The 15354-nt window shown below is 45.2% G+C and overlaps 2 long non-coding RNA genes across 4 annotated transcripts in view; one reads left to right on the top strand and one right to left on the bottom strand.

Moving 5' to 3' along the window:
• Window positions 1-15354, bottom strand: part of LOC134351277 (uncharacterized) — a 250402-nt gene that overhangs the window by 78767 nt on the left and 156281 nt on the right. For both annotated transcript variants that reach the window (XR_010019111.1, XR_010019112.1), the window contains exon 3: window positions 4849-4983. This is a non-coding gene — a long non-coding RNA (uncharacterized LOC134351277). The remainder of the gene's footprint in view (window positions 1-4848; window positions 4984-15354) is intronic.
• LOC134351793 (uncharacterized) overlaps window positions 8970-15354 on the top strand; it is a 39129-nt gene continuing 32744 nt past the window's right edge. Inside the window, exons 1-2 of one of the 2 annotated variants that reach the window (XR_010019254.1) lie at window positions 8970-9614; window positions 10750-10929. This is a non-coding gene — a long non-coding RNA (uncharacterized LOC134351793). The remainder of the gene's footprint in view (window positions 9615-10749; window positions 10930-15354) is intronic. The other variant, XR_010019253.1, reaches the window with a different exon arrangement.

The raw sequence follows: 15354 nt of genomic DNA, 5'->3' as shown, positions 1-15354 counted from the left end.
GAAACAACCCTAACCACCACAGGCATTCTCCCTTCACCCCTCTCCATCAGAAACAACCCTGACCACCACAGGCTTTCTCCCTTCACCTCTCTCCATCAGAAACAACCCTGACCACCACAGGCATTCTCCCTTCACCCCTCTCCATCAGAAACAACCCTGACCACCACAGGCATTCTCCCTTCATCCCTCTCCATCAGAAACAACCCTGACCACCACAGGCATTCTCCCTTCATCCCTCTCCATCAGAAACAACCCTGACCACCACAGGCATTCTCCCTTCACCCCTCTCCATCAGAAACAACCCTGACCACCACAGGCATTCTCCCTTCACCCCTCTCCATCAGAAACAACCCTAACCACCACAGGCATTCTCCCTTCACCCTTCTCCATCAGAAACAACCCTGACCACCACAAGCATTCTCCCTTCATCCCTCTCCCATCAGAAACAACCCTGACCACCACAGGCATTCTCCCTTCATCCCTCTCTATCAGAAACAACCCGGACCACCACAGGCATTCTCCATTCACCCCTCTCCATCAGGAACAACTCTGACCACCACAGGCATTCTCCCTTCACCCCTCTCCATCAGAAACAACCCTAACCACCACAAGCATTCTCCCTTCACCCCTCTCCATCAGGAACAACTCTGACCACCACAGGCGTTCTCCCTTCACCCCTCTCCATCAGGAACAACTCTGACCACCACAAGCATTCTCCCTTCACCCCTCTCCATCAGAAACAACCCTGACCACCACAGGCATTCTCCCTTCACCCCTCTCCATCAGAAACAACCCTGACCACCACAGGCTTTCTCCCTTCACCTCTCTCCATCAGAAACAACCCTCACCACCACAACCATTCTCCCTTCACCCCTCTCCATCAGAAACAACCCTGACCACCACAGGCATTCTCCCTTCACCCCTCTCCATCAGAAACAACTCTGACCACCACAAGCATTCTCCCTTCACCCCTCTCCATCAGAAACAACCCTGACCACCACAGGCATTCTCCCTTCATCCCTCTCCATCAGAAACAACCCTGACCACCACAGGCATTCTCCCTTCACCTCTCTCCCATCAGAAACAACCCTGACCACCACAGGCATTCTCCCTTCACCCCTCTCCATCAGAAACAACCCTAACCACCACAGGCATTCTCCCTTCACCCCTCTCCATCAGAAACAACCCTGACCACCACAGGCATTCTCCCTTCACCCCTCTCCCATCAGAAACAACCCTAACCACCACAGGTATTCTCCCTTCATCCCTCTCCATCAGAAACAACCCTAACCACCACAGGCATTCTCCCTTCACCCCTCTCCATCAGAAACAACCCTAACCACCACAGGCATTCTCCCTTCATCCCTCTCCCATCAGAAACAACTCTGACCACCACAGGCGTTCTCCCTTCACCCCTCTCCATCAGAAACAACCCTGACCACCACAGGCATTCTCCCTTCACCCCTCTCCATCAGGAACAACCCTAACCACCACAGGCATTCTATCTTCACCCCTCTCCAACTGGAACAACCCTGACCACCACAGGCATTCTCCCTTCACCCCTCTCCATCAGAAACAACCCTGACCACCACAGGCATTCTCCCTTCACCTCTCTCCATCAGAAACAACCCTGACCACACAGGCATTCTATCTTCACCCCTCTCCAACTGGAACAACCCTGACCACCACAGGCATTCTCCCTTCACCCCTCTCCCATCAGAAACAACCCTGACCACCACAGGCATTCTCCCTTCACCCCTCTCCATCAGGAACAACCCTGACCACCACAGGCATTCTCCCTTCACCCCTCTCCATCAGGAACAACCCTGACCACCACAGGCATTCTCCCTTCAACCCTCTCCATCAGAAACAACCCTGACCACCACAGGCGTTCTCCCTTCACCCCTCTCCATCAGGAACAACTCTGACCACCACAGGCATTCTCCCTTCACCCCTCTCCATCAGAAACAACCCTGACCACCACAGGCATTCTATCTTCACCCCTCTCCATCAGGAACAACTCTGACCACCACAAGCATTCTCCCTTCACCCCTCTCCATCAGAAACAACCCTGACCACCACAGGCATTCTCCCTTCACCCCTCTCCATCAGAAACAACCCTGACCACCACAGGCTTTCTCCCTTCACCTCTCTCCATCAGAAACAACCCTAACCACCACAAACATTCTCCCTTCACCCCTCTCCATCAGAAACAACCCTGACCACCACAGGCATTCTCCCTTCACCCCTCTCCATCAGAAACAACCCTAACCACCACAGGCATTCTCCCTTCACCCCTCTCCATCAGAAACAACCCTGACCACCACAGGCATTCTCCCTTCACCCCTCTCCCATCAGAAACAACCCTAACCACCACAGGCATTCTCCCTTCACCCCTCTCCATCAGAAACAACCCTAACCACCACAGGCATTCTCCCTTCACCCCTCTCCATCAGAAACAACCCTAACCACCACAGGCATTCTCCCTTCACCCCTCTCCATCAGAAACAACCCTGACCACCACAGGCATTCTCCCTTCACCCCTCTCCATCAGGAACAACCCTAACCACCACAGGCATTCTCCCTTCACCCCTCTCCATCAGAAACAACCCTGACCACCACAGGCATTCTCCCTTCACCCCTCTCCATCAGGAACAACTCTGACCACCACAGGCATTCTCCCTTCACCCCTCTCCATCAGAAACAACCCTGACCACCACAGGCATTCTCCCTTCACCCCTCTCCATCAGAAACAACCCTGACCACCACAGGCATTCTCCCTTCACCCCTCTCCATCAGAAACAACCCTGACCACCACAGGCATTCTCCCTTCACCTCTCTCCCATCAGAAACAACCCTGACCACCACAAGCATTCTCCCTTCACCCCTCTCCATCAGAAACAGCCTTGACCACCACAGGCATTCTCCCTTCACCCCTCTCCATCAGAAACAACCCTGACCACCACAGGCGTTCTCCCTTCAACTCTCTCCATCAGAAACAACCCTGACCACCACAGGCATTCTATCTTCACCCCTCTCCAACTGGAACAACCCTGACCACCACAGGTATTCTATCTTCACCCCTCTCCATCAGGAACAACTCTGACCACCACAATCATTCTCCCTTCACCTCTCTCCCATCAGAAACAACCCTGACCACCACAGGCATTCTATCTTCACCCCTATCCATCAGGAACAACTCTGACCACCACAGGCATTCTGTCTTCACCCCTATCCATCAGGAACAACTCTGACCACCACAGGCATTCTCCCTTCACCCCTCTCCATCAGGAACAACTCTGACCACCACAGGCATTCTATCTTCACCCCTATCCATCAGGAACAACTCTGACCACCACAGGCATTCTGTCTTCACCCCTCTCCATCAGAAACAACCCTGACCACCACAGGCATTCTCCCTTCACCCCTCTCCATCAGGAACAACTCTGACCACCACAGGCATTCTATCTTCACCCCTATCCATCAGGAACAACTCTGACCACCACAGGCATTCTGTCTTCACCCCTCTCCATCAGGAACAACTCTGACCACCACAGGCATTCTATCTTCACCCCTCTCCATCAGGAACAACTCTGACCACCACAGGCATTCTATCTTCACCCCTATCCATCAGGAACAACTCTGACCACCACAGGCGTTCTCTCTTCACCCCTCTCCTATCAGAAACAACCCTAGCCACCATGGAAATTATATCTTCACCACTCTTCATCAGGAAGAAGAAAGAAAAGCCTGAAGAAATGTACCACCAGGCTCAAAGACAGCTTCTACACTATTGTTAAAGAGTATTGAATGTTTCCTATTACGATAAGTTGAACTTTGACTTCACAATCTATCTCATTATGATCTTGTGCTTTATTGTCCACCTACACTGCACTTTTTCTGTAGCTGTTACACTTTATTGTGCATGCTGCTGTTTTACTTTGTGTATTGTGCAATGGATTAATCTATATTCATAGTCTACAACATAAGCTTTTCACTGTGTCTGTACGTGTGACAATAATTAAGCAATTCCAATTCCAATTCCAATTTGAAAGAGATCTTTAGGAGTTTTTTTTTCACACAAGGTGGTTGGTATTTGAACCGCACTGCTAGAGGAGGTGGTGGAATCTGATACAATTGCTATGTTTAGGAAGGATTTAGACAGACATAATTAGGCAAAGCATAGAAGGAAACAGTCCAATTGTGGGCAACTGGGATGACTGTAGGTGGGCATAGGGGATAGCATGGATGTAGTAGGCTGAAAGGTCTGTTTCTCTGCTCATTGACTTTGTGAACATGGTATCTAAGTAGCGCTGAGATGGTCTGATGATACCATTCTTTAAGGAAGTCAAATACACAGATGAAAATTTAGTTCTTCATCTCCCAGCTGACTTTTCCATCAAATACCTGAAGTCAGCACCTCCCAGTATCTGGGCACTCTTCGAAGAAAAAGCTGTCCTTATTTATATTGTCCAGGCCCATCATAATTTTATACACCTCAGTTAAGTTTCTTTGAGACCCTTCTGCAGCAAAATGAAAGCAAACCTTGAGTTCTAAATAGCGTAGGTTTTCAGTCCTGGTAACATCAAGGACCTCCACCTTCCAGGCCATGCTCTCCATCATCCAGGGCCCTCACCGTCCAGGCTGGGCTCACTTCTCACTGCTGCCATTGGGAAGGAGGAACAGGAGCCACAGGTGCCACAGGTTCAGGAACAGTTATTGCCCTTCAACCATCAAGCTTCTGAACCAGAGTGGATAACTTCACTCACCTCAACACAATCACTGAACACAACCTATAGATTCAATTCAAAGATTCTACAACTCATGTTCTCATTATTATTTACTTACGTATGGGAAGTACATATTTATTTATTTAGTATTTGCCTTTTAGGATTTGTAATGTTTATCCTTTTTTTTGCTCGTCAGTCACTGTGTGTAGTCCTTCACTGATTTCATTGTATTTCTTTGTTCTGTTGTGAAAGCCTGCAAGAAAATAAATCTCAGGTTAGCATTTAGTGACATATAAGCACATTGATAAAACATTTACTTGGAATGTTGAACTTTGAATATCTTTGTAAATCTCTTCACCCTCTCCAGCACAATCGTGACTTTCCTGTAATGTGTTTCGGACAATAAGTTTCTGCAGTATTCTCAGTGGCCACTTCATTAGGTACACCTTTACACCTGCTTGTTAACGCAAATATCTAATCAGCCAATCGTGTGACAGCGACTCAATGCATAAAGCATTGGTCAGAAGGTTCAGTTGTTGTTCAGACCAACATCAGAACGGGGAAGAAACGTGATCGAAATGACTTTGACTGTGGGATGTTTATTGATGCCAGACAGATTGGTTTGAGTATCACAGAAACTGCTGATTTCCTGGGATTTTCTTACTTTACTGGTTGATGAGAAAGATCCTGAGAGACAGGATTTATGAACATTTGTAGAGGTATAATATGATTAGGAATAGTCAGCATGGCTTTGTCAAGGACGAGTCATGCCTTACGAGCCTGATTGAATTTTTTGAGTATGTGACTGAACATATTGATGAAGGAAGAGCAGTAGATGTAGTGTTTGTGGCTTTCAGCAACGCATTTGATAAGGTACCCCATGCAAAGCTTATTGAGAAAATAAGGAGGTATGGGATCCAAGAGAACATTGCTTCATGGATCCACAATTGGCTTGCCCACAGAAGGCAAAACGTGGTTGTAGATGGGTCATATTCTGCAAGGAGGTCGGTTAGCAGTGGTGTGCCTCACGGATCTGTTCTGGGACCCCTACTCTTCGTGATTTATATAAATGAACTGGATGAGGAAGTGGAAGGATGGGTTAGTAAGTTTGCTGATGACACAAAGGTTGGGGGTGTTGTGGATAGTGTGGAGGGCTGTCAGAGGTTACAGCGGGACATTGATAGGATGCAAAACTGGGCTGAGAAGTGGCTGGTGGAGTTCAACCCAGATAAGTGTAAGGTGGTTCATTTTTGTAGGTCAAATATGATGGTAGATTATAATATTAAAGGTAAGACTCTTGGCAGTGTGGAGGATCAGAGGGATCTTGGGGTCCGAGTCCATAGGACACTCAAAGCTGCTGTGCAGGTTGATTGTCTGGTCAAGAAGGCATATGGTGCATTGGCCTTCATCAACCGTGGGACTGAGTTGAAGAGCCAAGAGGTAATGTTACGGCTATATAGGACCCTAGTCAGACCCCACTTGGAGTATAACCATAGAGCAATTACAGCACTGAAACTGAGTACTGTGCTCTATTCTTGTCACCTCACTGTAGGAAGGTTGTGGAAACTATAGAAAGGATGCAGAAGAGATTTACAAGGATCTTGCCTGGATTAGGGAGCATGCCTTATGAGAATTGGTTGAGTGAACTTAGCCTTTTCTCCTTGGAGCAGTGGAGGATGAGAAGTGACCTGATAGAGGTGTATAAGATGATGAAAGGCATTGATCGTGTGGATGGCCAGAGGTGTTTTCCTAGAGCTACAATGGTCAACACGTGAGGGCACAGTTTCAAGGTGCTTAGAAGTAGGTACAGAGGAGATGTCAGGGGTATGTTTTTTATGCAGAGAGTGGTGAGTTTGTGGAGTGGGCTGCCGGCGATAGTGGTGGAGGCAGATACAATGGGGTCTTTTAAGAGACTCCTGGATAGGTACATAGAGCTTAGAAAAAATAGAGGGCTATGGATAACCCTAGGGAACAGCTAATGTAAGTACATGTTTGGCATAGCACTGTGGGCCGAAGGGCCTGTATTGCGCTGTGGGTTTTCTATGTTTCTATAACAATCTCTGAAGTTTACAGAGAATGGTGCAAAAAAAACCAAGGAAAAACATCCAATGAGTGGCATTTCTGTGGGTGAAAGCACATTGTTACTGAGAGAGGTCAGAGCAAGGTGGCCAGTCTAGTTCAAGCTGACAAGAAGTTTACAGTAACTCAGATAACAACACACTATGATAGTGATGTGCAGAAGAACATCTCTGAAGGTGTAACACGATAACATGTCAAACTTCAAAATGGATGGGCTACAGCAGCGGATGACCAAAAATAAGTGGCCGCTGAGTGTAACTACTTGTGTGAATCACGTTCCAACATAACTTTACGACTTTTACACCCTGTGTCTTAACTGATAAAAGAAGCCCCCCCCCACCCCCCACCTGAGTGCTGTTTCAACCTACCCTGCTGATATTATGGAGCTGTGGATATCCATATGGGATCTTTCTGTTCCTCCTCAGTAGTTAATATCCATCACATATCCTCTTCCCCATTCTATCTCTCCTAATGCTTCTCTAGGTTAAATTCCATTTTCCACTTTTCCATCCAACTGATGATGTCATTTATATCTTCTCACAATTTTCTGGCTTTTCCACTTATTGCCAACAATACGACCAATTTTTGAATCAATTGCAAACTTCTTTATCATATTCCTCCTTTCCACCTGCATCTGTGTCTTTGAAACACATTGCAGCTACCAAGTGAGGGGTCAAATACTAATCCCCCTAGAACTTCACTGCTAAAAGCCTTCCAGTCACCAGAACATCCATCATCCATGAACCATTTCACTCTGAACACATTTTAAATCACATTTACCATGGAAACTTGCTTTCTCTAGACTCCAAATTCTTTTTTCACTTGCCTACATATTTGTCAAAAAGCTTGTAAGAGCCAAGTAGACTACATCAGACACATTAGTTTACAAAATTGCTTCCATATAAACTTATTTGTTAATTAGAAGCAAACTTCTCATAACTAGTCTGTCCATGCTTTGTTAATTGAAGCTTCCCACTAGCAAAGTTAAAATGAGATGATACAAATATTGGTGGAATTGTGGATAGTGAAGAAGGTTTTTAAAAGAAACAGCAGATTACAAATCACTCACTGATATGGGCAGAGAATTGGCCGATAGAATTCACTGCAGACAACTGAGAGGTCAAGTGTAAAAGGTAAGGACAATATATACAAAATGGCTCTGAGTCGATATTAAGCTGTAAGGAGAAAGTGGACAAACTTGGATTGTTTCCTTTTAACCATCAGAGGCTCAGGGACAACCTGAAGTAAATTTATAAAATTATGAGGTGCTTACATAAGGTGGAAATGTCAAATACAAGAAGGCATTGCTTTAGGACAAGAAGGAGAACATTTAAAGGTGATTCTATTGCACGGGGAGTGGTAGGTGCCTGGAGCACACTGCCGGGGTAATGATGGAAGTGGATTTGACAGCAATGTTTAAGAAGGATTCAGACGGACACAGGAACAGAGAAAATGGAAACATAGAAACATAGAAAACCTACAGCACAATACAGGCCCTTTGGCCCACAAAGCTTTGCCAAACATGTACTTACTTTAGAAATTACCTAGGGTTACCCATAGACCTTTATTTTGCAAAGTTCCATGTACCTATCCAGGAGTCTCTTAATACCCGCCTCCACCACTGTTACTGGCTGCCCATTCCACGCACGCACCACTCTCTGTGTAAAAAAACTTCCCCCTGACATCCCCTCTGTACCTACTCCCCAGCACCATAAAACTGTGCCCTCTCGTGTTAGCCATTTCAGCTATGGGAAAAAGCGTCTGACTATCCACACAATCAATGCCTCTCATCATCTTATACACCTCTATCAGGTCACCTCTCATCCTCTGTCACTCAAAGGAGAAAAGGCCAAGTTCACTCCACCTATTCTGGTAAGGCGTGCTCTCCAATCCTGCCAGACCTGTAGAGTTCCTTCAGCATTTTGTGTGTGTTGTAGTAATCATATCTAGGAGAGAGAATCCCCACACAGTGGAGAAGTGGTGAACAAAATGTTATCACCTCTTGCCAAGGCGATTCACTCACCTCAGTTTACACGTGACCTGCAGGGTTGGGATCCTCATAGTAAATATTTCTTTTGGCAGCAGTCTGAGTTCACTAAGCAGGGGGCACTAATGCAGAGATCTAGCAAGCCATTGAAGTAATGAACCAGGTATTTATTATTTCATTTGTTATACCCCATGTACGTGGGCTGGAGAGTACATTCCATTAGTTACAGAGCACCCTGTGGACCACCTTGTACACTGTGCTGGAGAAATCCCAGTTGGTATGGCAATGTCAACAGGGAGCATCTCTTTAAATCACGAGAGAAGCAACCAATGTAAAAACCAAAGAAAATCTACAGTTGCTGGAAATCTGAAAATCAAACCAGAAATGCTGTGAATAATCAGCAGATCAGACAACTTCTGTGGAAGGAGAAACAGAATTTCTGTTCCTGGTTGTAGAGGGTCAAGTGACGGATCTGAAATAATAACTGTTTCTCTTTTAGAGGATTTGCTTGACGTCTGAGTAGTTCCAGGATTTTCTGGTCTGATCCTCGTCTTTCTAACACTGCGCCATAATGGTCACGGATGGGTCTTCCTGCACTATTTACTGTTCGTGTCGGTAGAACTGGGCGTGATATGAACATTTGATGTGGGACTGATGCATGGAAATTTAGAGGCACAGTGACAGGATCAATGCCCAGAACTGTTCATATTTCCAGGAAATTATTTCCATCTCCGAGAAAAGCTGAACATAAACAGAAGAGAATCTGCAGATGCTGGAAATCCGGAGAACGCACACAAAATGCTGGAGGAACTCAGCAGGTCAGCAGTTCTTATGCACAGGAATAAAGAGTTAAGGCTTTATGCTGAGACTCATCATCGGGACTGGCAAGAAAGGGGGAAGAAGCCAGAGTAAAAAGATGGGGATGACGAGCTGGCAGGTGATAGCTGAAATCAGGTGGGTGGGTGAGGGGGAATGAAGTGAGAAGCCGGGAGGTAAATGGTGGAAGAGATAAACGGCTAATAGTGAAAATGAAGTGATTAGGGCCAGGGAACTTAAAGTGGTTAAATACAAGAGCTTCTACGGGTGCTAGAAATATTCAGCAGGTCAGGCAGCATCTGCGGAGAGGAATAAGCAGTCAACATTTCAGGCTGAGACCCTTCATCAGGACTGAGTTCCTCCAGCATTTTTTGTGTGTAACTTAAAGATCGGGTGTGTGTGAAGTGTCACGGATGTAGGTGGGAATTAAAGTCGATCATATAGCATCCAAGAAGCAGACCTAAGCGAACTATTTTCTAGGCTGCACTGTTTGGAATTTAAATTCATTAATTTTCCAGTAATTTACAAGCAAACAGTAATGGAGAGACAGCATAGGCTTAAGAAGTGATGAGGAAGCAACAATACAGAATTGCAGATAGCTTCAGGAGCTACAGCTTCATCTGCCTTCAGCGTGTATTTGACAAACAGTACTAGGTCACTGAAAGTCATCAGTCAGTGGAACACAGTTCCCATTTTACACCTGCTGTCAAGTGTAGCATTGGCTTGTAGAAGAAGAATGGTTATTTGGTATAACCTACTTCATGAGACAATGCACAATACACACTGCCTGTCTGACAGCGCCCGATAAAAAAGGTCAAATGATGATAGCTTTTGTTCTCTTTCATCAAGTACTTTTCTGAGTTACTTATTCCACAGACCTCCCCATTCTGCTTCTAATTGTCTGAATTAATCCTTACTAGAACACCCTTCTCTGCCCCAGTGAGCACACTAGCCACTCCCTGCCATGACGAGTGAGATCATTACTGGATTGTGGGACATTTTCCAGTCTAAACTACGGGATTTTGTTACTCAAGCTAATTCTGGGTCATGACGGCTAGTAGTAAGAGAAGGTATCAATTGAGTCAGGTCATTGTAATCACAAACCTTGATTTATTTTTATTTTTATCTTTTATTTAGAGATACAACAGAGTAACAGGTCATTCGGACAGACCAAGCCTGCGCCACCAGTTACCCCCATGTGACCGATTAACCTCCAGATCTGTACATGTTTGGAACGTGGGAGGAAATTGGAGCACCAGCGGAATGGACAAGCTCCCTACAGACAGCGGCGGGAATTGAACCTGGGTCGCTGGTGCGGTAATAGCGTTACATTACTGCTACATCGGTGTACCGTCTGAATGCAAGAGGAGTTATAAACATCATAACTTCCACCTTGCTTTTGCAAAAGGCACACATTGATTGGTATTGGTTTTGGAATTGGCTTTGTTATTGTCACATGTAGCAAAATACAGTGAGAAGCTTGTCTTGCACACTTTTGATACAGATTGAATCATTACACAGTACATTGAGGTAGAATAAGGCAAAACAATAACAATGCTAAGTAAAATGGAAAAACTACCAAAACGTGGAGGGCAGGTAAACGATCAAGTGGAAGATCATAACGAGGTAGATTGTGATGTCAAGAGTCCATCTTATTGGGCAGGACAGCCAGTCAAGAGTCTGCAGACAGTGGCTAGAAGCTGTCCTTGAACCTGGTGGTACGTGCTTTCAGGCTTCTGCATCTTCTGCCCAGTGGGAGAAGGGAGAAGAGAGATGTCCAGGGTGGGTAGGTGAAATCTATTATTATGTTCACAGGGTCAGACATCCCTTGAATCATAGTCATTCAGTAATTAACAATAAAGTCAAATATTGGAATATTTTCTCAACAAACTGCTATATCACTACTGTTAGTACTTGTTTGAAAACTTGCATGATACAGTTCGCCTGAACATTGCAAACTTTTGAATTAAGAATGCTCCTACTTGTGAAAGGATGTACTCTACTGGAAATTAACCAGCACAGTCTGTCTGACAGAGGTCAAATGACTGAATGACCGACAAGAATTTTCAAATGTTCTTTTCTTTAATTCACAAGCAGGATGAAGGATTGCCTAGCAAGCCTGATGTTTATTGTCCATGTTTGATTATCACCTTTGAGAAGGCTGCAGTCCTGCTGGTGAAGCCTTCGCCATCCGCAGAACTCCAGGAATTTGCCAGAGCTATGACGTAGGTTAGGCAACACATTTGCATGTGGGACTGGGGAACTTGGAGGTGCTGGTGATGCCAACGTGAGACTCGGCAGTTCACAGAGTGAAAGCACTTCTGTAGCTCGTGCTCTTCTTGGAGGTGGAGGGTGGGCTTATGAGATGTTACCAGAAGATAGTGCTCACAAGGGAACAGATGTTTGGAATGGTGGATGGGGTTATGGTCAGGTTGGCTGCTTTGAACCGAATGGTATTGACCAATTTGAATGTTGCCAGAGCCTGCATTTCTCCTGGAATATGGGAACATTCCCTGCCTTGTGCTTGGAAAATAATGGATATGCATTGGGTAGGCATTTGGAGAGTGATGCTTGCCTACTCGAAGTCAAAGTATATCTATTATCAAAGTACAGATATGTCACCACATATACTATTTTGAGATTCATTTTCTTGCAGGTATTTACAAGGAAATAAAGAAATAAAATAGAATTTATCAAAAACTATACATAAAGACTGACAATTAACAAATGTGCAAGAGGACAAATTGTGCAAATAATAGTGATAAATAATATTGAAAGCATAAGTTGTAGAGTTCTAGAAAGTGAGTCTGTAGGTAGTGGAATCAGTTCAGTGTTGAGGTGAGTGAAGTTACCCGCACTGGTTCAGGAGTCTGGTGATCGAAGGTTAATAACTGCTCCCGTATTGGTGCTGTGGGATGTAAAGTTCTCCTGTATCTTCCCCCCAAATGGTAGCAGTGAAAAGAGAGCACAGTGAGGGCCCTTGATGACTGATACTGCTGTCTTACGGCAATTTTCTTGTACATGTGCACTCGGTGAACCCGGGATGTTGATGATGTGGAATCTGACTGCAGTAATTCCAACGTATGATAACTGGACTTTCTTCATTGAGAACAGTCAATTGTGACTTTATTAAGTGGCACTTACCAACGCCAAGCTGAGTGTGGCCTTAGCTACGTAGTATGCAGAAATGGACAATTTCACCATTCTGCTTCTGATCTGCACACTACTGCTGTAATGCGTGTTTATTCGAGTGACTGTCGCCTTCCTGCCATTTTGAACCAGTCTGGCCATTCTCCTCTGACCTCTCTCATTAACAAGGCATTTTCACCCATGGAAGTGATGCTTTGTTTTGATTTTTGTACCATTCTCTGTAAACTCTACAGACTGTTGAGGGTGAAAATTCCAGGGGATCAGCAGTTTCTGTGATACTCAAATCACCCTGTCTGGCACCAACAATTATTGCACGGTCAAAGTCACTTAGATCACATTTCTCATGTGAACAACAACTGAACCCCTTGACCATGTCTGAATGTTTTTATACGTTGATCAGATATTTGCATTAACGAGCAGGTGTACAAGTGTACCTAATAAAGTGGCCACTGCATGTATATAAAATTCTAGCTATCTTTAACTCTGGGATCTGCGGTTTCATTTTTTACAGCAGAAGCTGCAGATCTCAAAGTTTCCTCAAACAAACTGTGCTGTATATGGAACCCTTACGGACAAGAGGCGACAGTGGAGAAATTTACCCAGTTAATGGATCATCAGCCTTTGGCAGCTAACTTCACTCAAGCCTATTTATAGCAGCTCTCTTCAACTCAATGTCCGCATATAGTCGTGGAGAGAGGCAGTAAAGAAACAGGCCCATCGTTCCCCTGAGTCCATGCTGAGCATCAACCACTCCTTTACAGTCATCCTCTACTAATCCCAATATTTATTCTCCCCACATTCTTGTTGGCTTGCAACCTCCTCCCTCTGACACCAGGTAACCCCCCCCCCCCCCACAACTCAGATACCCAGATTCTGACACTCACCTGCACACTGGGGTCAACTTACTATGGCCAATGTACCAACCAACCCATAATTTTTGGGCTGTGGGAAGAAACCATGGCACTTGGGGGAAACTCACGTGGTGACAAGGAGATCATGCAAACTGCACAAGGATAGCGCTGGATTTCAGGAGCTGAGAGGAAGTGGCCGCTGAGTTGCTCAATAGACATATAGGCAATCGACAATAGGTGCAGGAGTAGGCCATTCGGCCCTTCGAGCCAGCACCGCTACTCACTGTGATCATGGCTGATCATCCACAATCAGTACCCTGTTCCTGCCTTCTCCCCATATCCCTTTACTCCGTTGTCTTTAAGAGCTCTATCTAACTCTTCCTTGAAGGAATCCAGAGAATTGGCCTCCACTGCCTTCTGAGGCAGAGCATTCCACAGAACCACAACCCTCTGTGTGAAAAAGTTTTTCCTCAACTCCGTTCTAAATTGTCTACCCCTTATTCTTAAACTGTGGCCTCTGATTCTGGACTCTCCCAACATCGGGAACATGTTTTCAGCCACTAGCATGTCCAATCCCTTAATAATCTTATATGTTTCAGTCAGATCCCCTCTCATCTTTCTAAATTCCAGTGTATACAACCCCAGTTGCTCCAATCTTTCAACATATGACAGTCCCGCCATCCCGGGAATTAACCTCATGAACCTACACTGCACTCCCTCAATAGCTAGAATGTCCTTCCTCAAATTTGGAGACCAAAACTGTACACAATATTCCAGGTGTGGTCTCACCAGGGCCCTGTACAACTGCAGAAGGACCTTTTTGCTCCAATACTCAATTTCCCTTGTTATGAAGACCAACATGCCATTAGCTTTCTTCACTGCCTGCTGTACCTGTATACTTACTTTCAGTGACTGATGAACAAGGACACCTAGATCTCGTTGTACTTCCCCTTTTCCTAACTTGACACCATTCAGATAGTAATCTGCCTTCCTGTTCTTGCTACCAAAATGGATAACCTCACATTTATCCACATTAAACTGCATCTGCCATGCATCTGCCCACTCACCCAACCTGTCCAAGTCACTCTGCATTCTCATAACATCCTCCTCACATTTCACACTGCCACCCAGCTTTGTGTCATCTGCAAATTTGCTAATGTTACTTCTAATCCCTTCATCTAAATCATAAATGTATATTGTAAATAGTTGCGGTCCCAGCACCGAGCTTTGCAGTACCTCACTAGTCACTGCCTGCCATTCTGAAAAGGAGCCATTAATCCATACTCTTTGTTTTCCTGTCTGCCAACCAATTTTCTATCCATGTCAGTACCCTACCTCCAATACCATTTGCTCTAATTTTGCACACTAACCTTCTACGTGGGACCTTATCAAAGGCTTTCCGAAAGTCCAGGTACACTACATCCACTGGCTTTCCCATGTCCATTTTCATAGTTACATTCTCAAAAAATTCCAGAAGATTAGTCAAGCATGATTTCCCCTTCATAAATCCATGCTGACTCGGACCTATCCTGCCACTGCTATCCAAATGTGCCACTACTTCATCTTTTATAATTGAATCCAGCATCTTCCCCGCCACTGATGTCAGACTAACTGGTCTATAATTGCCTGTTTTCTCTCTCCCTCCTTTCTTAAAAAGTGGGATAACATTAGCTACCCTCCAATCTGCAAGAACTGATCCTGAATCTATAGAACATTGGAAAATGATTACCAATGCGTCCAT

The sequence above is a fragment of the Mobula hypostoma genome, chromosome 9 (genome assembly GCF_963921235.1).
Source record: "Mobula hypostoma chromosome 9, sMobHyp1.1, whole genome shotgun sequence".
Lineage (NCBI taxonomy): Eukaryota > Metazoa > Chordata > Chondrichthyes > Myliobatiformes > Myliobatidae > Mobula > Mobula hypostoma.
Note: the sequence above shows the minus strand (reverse complement) of the source record. Positions and strands in the feature narration are given on the sequence as shown.